At 38.3% G+C, this 6000-nt stretch overlaps 1 pseudogene; it reads right to left on the bottom strand.

The window, feature by feature from the left end:
• Nucleotides 1–995: 995 nt before the first annotated feature.
• LOC112634234 lies at nucleotides 996–1966 on the bottom strand (annotated as a pseudogene).
• Between the last annotated feature and the right edge of the window lie 4034 nt (nucleotides 1967–6000).

Raw genomic sequence — 6000 nt, 5'->3', positions numbered from 1 at the left:
GGATAGTCATGGAGCTGGGCTTGCTGATGTTCATTGAGATGATGAGGGCTGAAGTAGTAAATGCCAGGTGACTCTACTTAAGCACAGGCAGCCAGGGGGCTGGAGTTACCATAATAGTTGGCAAGGTCAGAGGGGCATCCAAGGGACTCTGATGGCAGAAAGTTGTTAAGATAGTTAATAGACCACGGCATAGTATCCTAACACTCCCAACCTCCTCAGTTTCATCTCTAAATATATCCTGTAAAAGCTAGGCACATCCTTGTCACAATACAGCTCTTAACAGATTTTTATAATTGCCAAAATTGCTGAAGAGTTTCTTCACCTGAGTCTTCCTTTAAATGGAATCCAGATGGTTCCCTGGTAAGAGTTTTCATTCTGATTTCAGCTCTCAAATCAGACAGTCAGCAATGTTCTAGGAGCACACATGAAAGCCGGTACTGTACTTTACAACTGGAAATAATTTCTGTGGTTTATGCCAGAAAGAGATAATCTTTGGAGTTGTCAGAGGAAGAAGCTTCAGAATCAAAATTGTTTAGAACCTAAGAAAAGGTGATCTGGAATAGAATTTCTTTTGGTAGGACATCATTGATAACCTTCTTTGAGAAGTAGCTAGTCATTTCTGACCCAATGTGTTTGGAACTTTTTTTAATTGATGAGACTAAGAGCTCCTTATGAGAAGGAAGACTTAATCATTCAGCTAATCACCAGATTTATAAGAAAATAGTTTTTAACCAAGTAGTTGTTTTTGTGTACAAAGTCTAAGAATATAATTTTCCTAATTTTTCCCTTTATTAAAATATATCTACCAGAAAAAAATTTGAACTTGCCTTCTCTGAATACTTTTGTCAGCAAGTTTGAAAAAAAAAAAAAAGATACGTGCTCACATTGTATTTTTCTGAGAAATCACTCTAACAAAAGGAGAAATCTGAAGCTCAAGTTATCAGCTGGAGGAGCTCCATGAATATCATTCAAAAGTTCTATTTATTTTGGGGTGATTAAACTGAATGAAGACTCACAATTTTTCTGACCACGTCCTTGAAGGCTTGTTTTATTTGTTTATTAATACTTAGAGTGTAAATGAATGGGTTCAGTGAAGGGGCAACTGAGATATTGAGCACAGCTACTCCTTTATTGAAGGCAACACCTTCTTTTGCTGAAGATTTTATGTACATGAAGATGCAGCTGCCATAAGAAAGAGAGATGACAACCACGTGGGAAGAACATGTAGAAAAAGCCCTTTTTCTTTGCTGAGCAGAGGGGAGCTTCAGAAGAGTCCTGATAATGTTTGTGTAGGAGAGAATCACTAGCACCAGGGTGATCATCAAGGTCATAACTGCTTAGAAAAAGTCAACCAGTTCCAGTAGACTTGTGTCTGAGCAAGCTATTTCTATGAGGGGTCCATAGTCACAATAATAATGATTCACAATATTAATGAGTCAGAATAATAATGATTTCTGTTGGAGGCACAGAAATCCAGCTGACTGGTGAAGATGATTGGGACAAAGATGATCAAGAATCCATTCAGCCAAGAGCAGAGAACCAGCTTAATGTGGACCCTCCTGCTCATAATGGTGGTGTAATGCAGGAGTTTGCAGATGGCTACATAACGGTCATAGGACATGGCAGCCAGAAGGCATAACTCTGTGGCCCCGAGGAATATGGCAAAAAAATATTGACTGAAGCATCCAGCAAAGCTGATGGCTTTATTTCCAGTTGAGATGCTGAACAGTAGCCTGGGAGTAAAAGTGGTTGTAAAGAAAATTTATAAGAAGGAGAAGTTCCGGAGGAAAAAATACATAGGGGTCTGGAGGTGGGAGTCAAGTAGTGTAAGGATGATGATGATCAGATTTCCAATGATGCTGAATATGTAGGTGAGGAAGAGAAATACAAAAATGATAATTTGAAGCTCTGGGTTGTCTGTTAGTCCAAGCAGAATGAATCCTGTCAGAAAGGTTTGGTTTTTCATTTCTAACTTTTGCTGCTTGTGAATGTGTAGAGGACAAATGTTAGTGATGAACACAGAAGAGCTCAAGAACATTTTGGAGAGGCAAGTTTTACCCATAGGATTAGTTTAAGTGTCTTTTTTTTTTTTGACAGTTTTACTCAAAAAATTTTTTTTATTGGATAAGAGCTGGCTCTTTACAAGAACTATTTTCTTAAATTCTCATGTAGGATTTTCTCTAAAACTCCTCTTAACAATTTTCATATACTTTCCTAGCTTACCTTCAAAACGAATGCCTAAATTCTCCATTTCCAGTTTTTATTTTCACTTTGAACATGTCTCTACTTTTGATCTTTCATTATATCTGTTAATTTGGCAGTGATATTTCTTTCATCACTGTCTTTGTCTCAGAGGGAAAAGAAAAAAGAAAAAAGGTAGCTCACAGTTGAAAAGTCTTTGGGATGGAATCAGCAGTACCATTGAAACTGTGATAATCAAAGATTCCACAGCTTCCCTTTGATTTTTGAATATGTGGACTCTTGTAACTATTACCAGTCTCTAAATATTTGCTGCTGGTGTCTGCTTTCCCTCAGGCCCGAGCTCAAGGTTTATTCATGTTGTAGCATGTGACAAGATTTCTTTCCTTTTTAATGTTGAATAATATTCAATTGTATGTGCGTACCACATTTTGTTTACTTCTTCATCTGTTGATGGAAGTTTGATTGCTTCTACTTGGCTATTGTGAATAGCGCTGCTATGAACATAGATGTGCAAATATCTCTTTGAGAGCCTCTTTTCAATTCTTTTTTGTTTAATTTTTAAATTTTAAAAAATTTTTTATTATGCTTTAAGTTCTAGGGTACATGTGTACAACGTGCAGGTTTGTTACATATGTATACTTGTGCCATGTTGGTGTGCTGCACCCATCAACTCGTCAGCACCCATCAACTCGTCATTTACATCAGGTATAACTCCCAGTGCCATCCCTCCCCCCTCCCCCCTCCCCCCTCCCCATAATAGGCCCCAGAGTGTGATGTTCCCCTTCCAGAGTCCAAGTGATCTCATTGTTCAATTCCCACCTGTGAGTGAGAACATGCGGTGTTTGGTTTTCTGTTCTTGCAATAGTTTGCTGAGAATGATGGTTTCCAGCTGCATCCATGTCCCTGCAAAGGACACGAACTCATCCTTTTTTATGGCTGCATAGTATTCCATGGCGTATATGTGCCACATTTTCTTAATCCAGTCTGTCACTGATGGACATTTGGGTTGATTCCAAGTCTTTGCTATTGTGAATAGTGCTGCAATAAACATATGTGTGCATGTGTCTTTATAGCAGCATGATTTATAATCCTTTGGGTGTATACCCAGTAATGGGATGGCTGGGTCATATGGTATTTCTAGTTCTAGATCCTTGAGGAATCGCCATACTGTTTTCCACAATGGTTGAACCAGTTTACAATCCCACCAATGGTATAAAAGTGTTCCTGTTTCGCCACATCCTTTCCAGCAAAGAGAATAAAATACCTAGGAATCCAACTTACAAGGGATGTAAAGGACCTCTTCATGGAGAACTATAAACCACTGCTCAGTGAAATAAAAGGGGACACAGACAAATGGAAGAACATACCATGCTCATGGATAGGAAGAATCAATATCATGAAAATGGCCATACTGCCCAAGGTAATCTAAACATTCAATGCCATCCCCATTAAGCTACCAATGACTTTCTTCACAGAATTGGAAAAAACTGCTTTAAAGTTCATATGGAACCAAAAAAGACCCCGTATTGCCAAGACAATCCTAAGTCAAAAGAACAAAGCTGGAGGCATCACGCTACCTGACTTCAAACTGTACTACAAGGGTACAGTAACCAAAATAGCATGGTACTGGTACCAAAACAGAGATATACACCAATGGAACAGAACAGAGCCCTCAGAAATAATACCACACATCTACAGCCATCTGATCTTTGACGAACCTGAGAAAAACAAGAAATGGGGAAAGGATTCCCTATTTAATAAATGGTGCTGGGAAAACTGGCTAGCCAGAAGTAGAAAGTTGAAACTGGATCCTTTCCTTACTCCTTATACAAAAATTAATTCAAGATGGATTAGAGACTTAAATGTTAGACCTAAAACCATAAAAACCCTAGAAGAAAACCTAGGTAATACCATTCAGGACATAGGCATGGGAAAGGACTTCATGTCTAAAACACCAAGAGCAACAGCAACAAAAGCCATAATTGACAAATGGGATCTCATTAAACTAAAGAGCTGCTGCACAACAAAAGAAACTACCATCAGAGTCAACAGGCAGCCTACAGAATGGGAGAAAATTCTTGCAATCTACTCATCTGACAAAGGGTTAATATCCAGAACCTATAAAGAACTCAACCAAATTTACAAGAGAAAAACAAACAACCCCATCAAAAAGTGGGCAAAGGATATGAACAGACACTTCTCAAAAGAAGACATGCATACAGCCAACAAACACATGAAAAAATGCTCGTCATCACTGGCCATCAGAGAAACGCAAATCAAAACCACAATGAGAAACCATCTCACACCAGTTAGAATGGCAATCATTAAAAAGTTCTTTCAATTCTTTTGGATATATGCCCAGAGATATACATTGTTGGATTGTATGGTAATTCTGTTTTTAATTTTTTTGAGGAAATGCTATATGTTTTCCATAGTGACTGTACTCTATGTGGAATTTTAAAATCAAAATGAATATCTGAATATCTGGGACACAAAATAAATGCAGAGAAATGTCTGATTCTAAGATAAGAATTAACATAATGATGCATTCTGTTCAGGCATCAACCATTTTCTTTTTTTTTTTTTTTTTTTTTTTGAGACGGAGTCTCGCGCTGTGTCACCCAGGCTGGAGTGCAGTGGCGTGATCTCGGCTCACTGCAAGCTCCGCCTCCCAGGTTCACGCCATTCTGCTACCTCAGCCTCCGAGTAGCTGGGACTACAGGCGCCCGCCACCACGCCCGGCTAGTTTTTTGTATTTTTAGTAGAGACGGGGTTTCACCATGTTAGCCAGGATGGTCTCGATCTCCTGACCTCGTGATCCACCCGCCTCGGCCTCCCAAAGTGCTGGGATTACAGGCTTGAGCCACCGCGCCCGGCCTGCATCAACCATTTTCTATCTTATGTGTGTGTCATCTTTCCAAAACTAGTTTATAAGTTCCTTAAGAGCAGGTGAAGGACAAGAGAAACAAGGCTTATTGTATGATTATAGTGTTGGTTTATGCTAGATCTCTTTATAAATATATTTTTCTTCTTTTCTGATATTCATTTATCTCCCAATAACAACAGCAAAAACACACAGTATGGGCAAAATACATACTCGTTAAATAAATGAAAAAAAATTAGTGCCCCTGCCACTTTACTTTGTTCTTCATTTGCCGATTTATCCTTGGCCATTTATGATACAGTTGTACTTTCTTCCCTAGATTTCTTGCCTAGAAACTAAAACTTTCAAAGTCTAGCCTAACATAAAGCTACTTGGTTCTGTAACTTGATTTTACCTTTGCCTTTCTTTTTCCACTGATGAATGGCCAGAGAGTCATGTGTGTTACCTCATCTTTGCTGGGATTTCAAGAGCTGAGAGCCAGGCCTTTATCAATAAGACTGTATTTTTCTTTTTTCTTCAACTTTTATTTTAAGGTCAGAAGTACATGTACAGAATGTGCAGGTTTGTTACATAAGTAAATGTGTGCCATGGTGGTGCCCAGCATCCATTAGCTATTCTTCCTGATGCTCTCCCTCCCTCCACCCCCACTTGAAATTTTCTTGTTCGTAGTTGGTGCTCTTCTATCACCAAATAATAAAAATCTATATTTGTTCTGTTTGTTATTGAGAGTAAGAGGAATATAATAATTTTGTTTTTTTTTTTTCAGGGTTTTGTTATTTTTTTTTTTAAATTGACATCAAATTGTTTGTATTTATCATGTACAATGTTATGTTTCAAAGTATATATATACATTGTAGTTTGACCGTAAAAAGGACTCAATGTGTGTAAGGTTTGTTTGGGCACAGAACTGTTCC

The sequence above is a fragment of the Theropithecus gelada genome, chromosome 11 (assembly GCF_003255815.1).
Source record: "Theropithecus gelada isolate Dixy chromosome 11, Tgel_1.0, whole genome shotgun sequence".
NCBI classification, from domain to species: domain Eukaryota; kingdom Metazoa; phylum Chordata; class Mammalia; order Primates; family Cercopithecidae; genus Theropithecus; species Theropithecus gelada.
The sequence above is the reverse complement of the archived record's forward strand: the minus strand, read 5'-3'. Positions and strand labels throughout refer to the sequence as shown.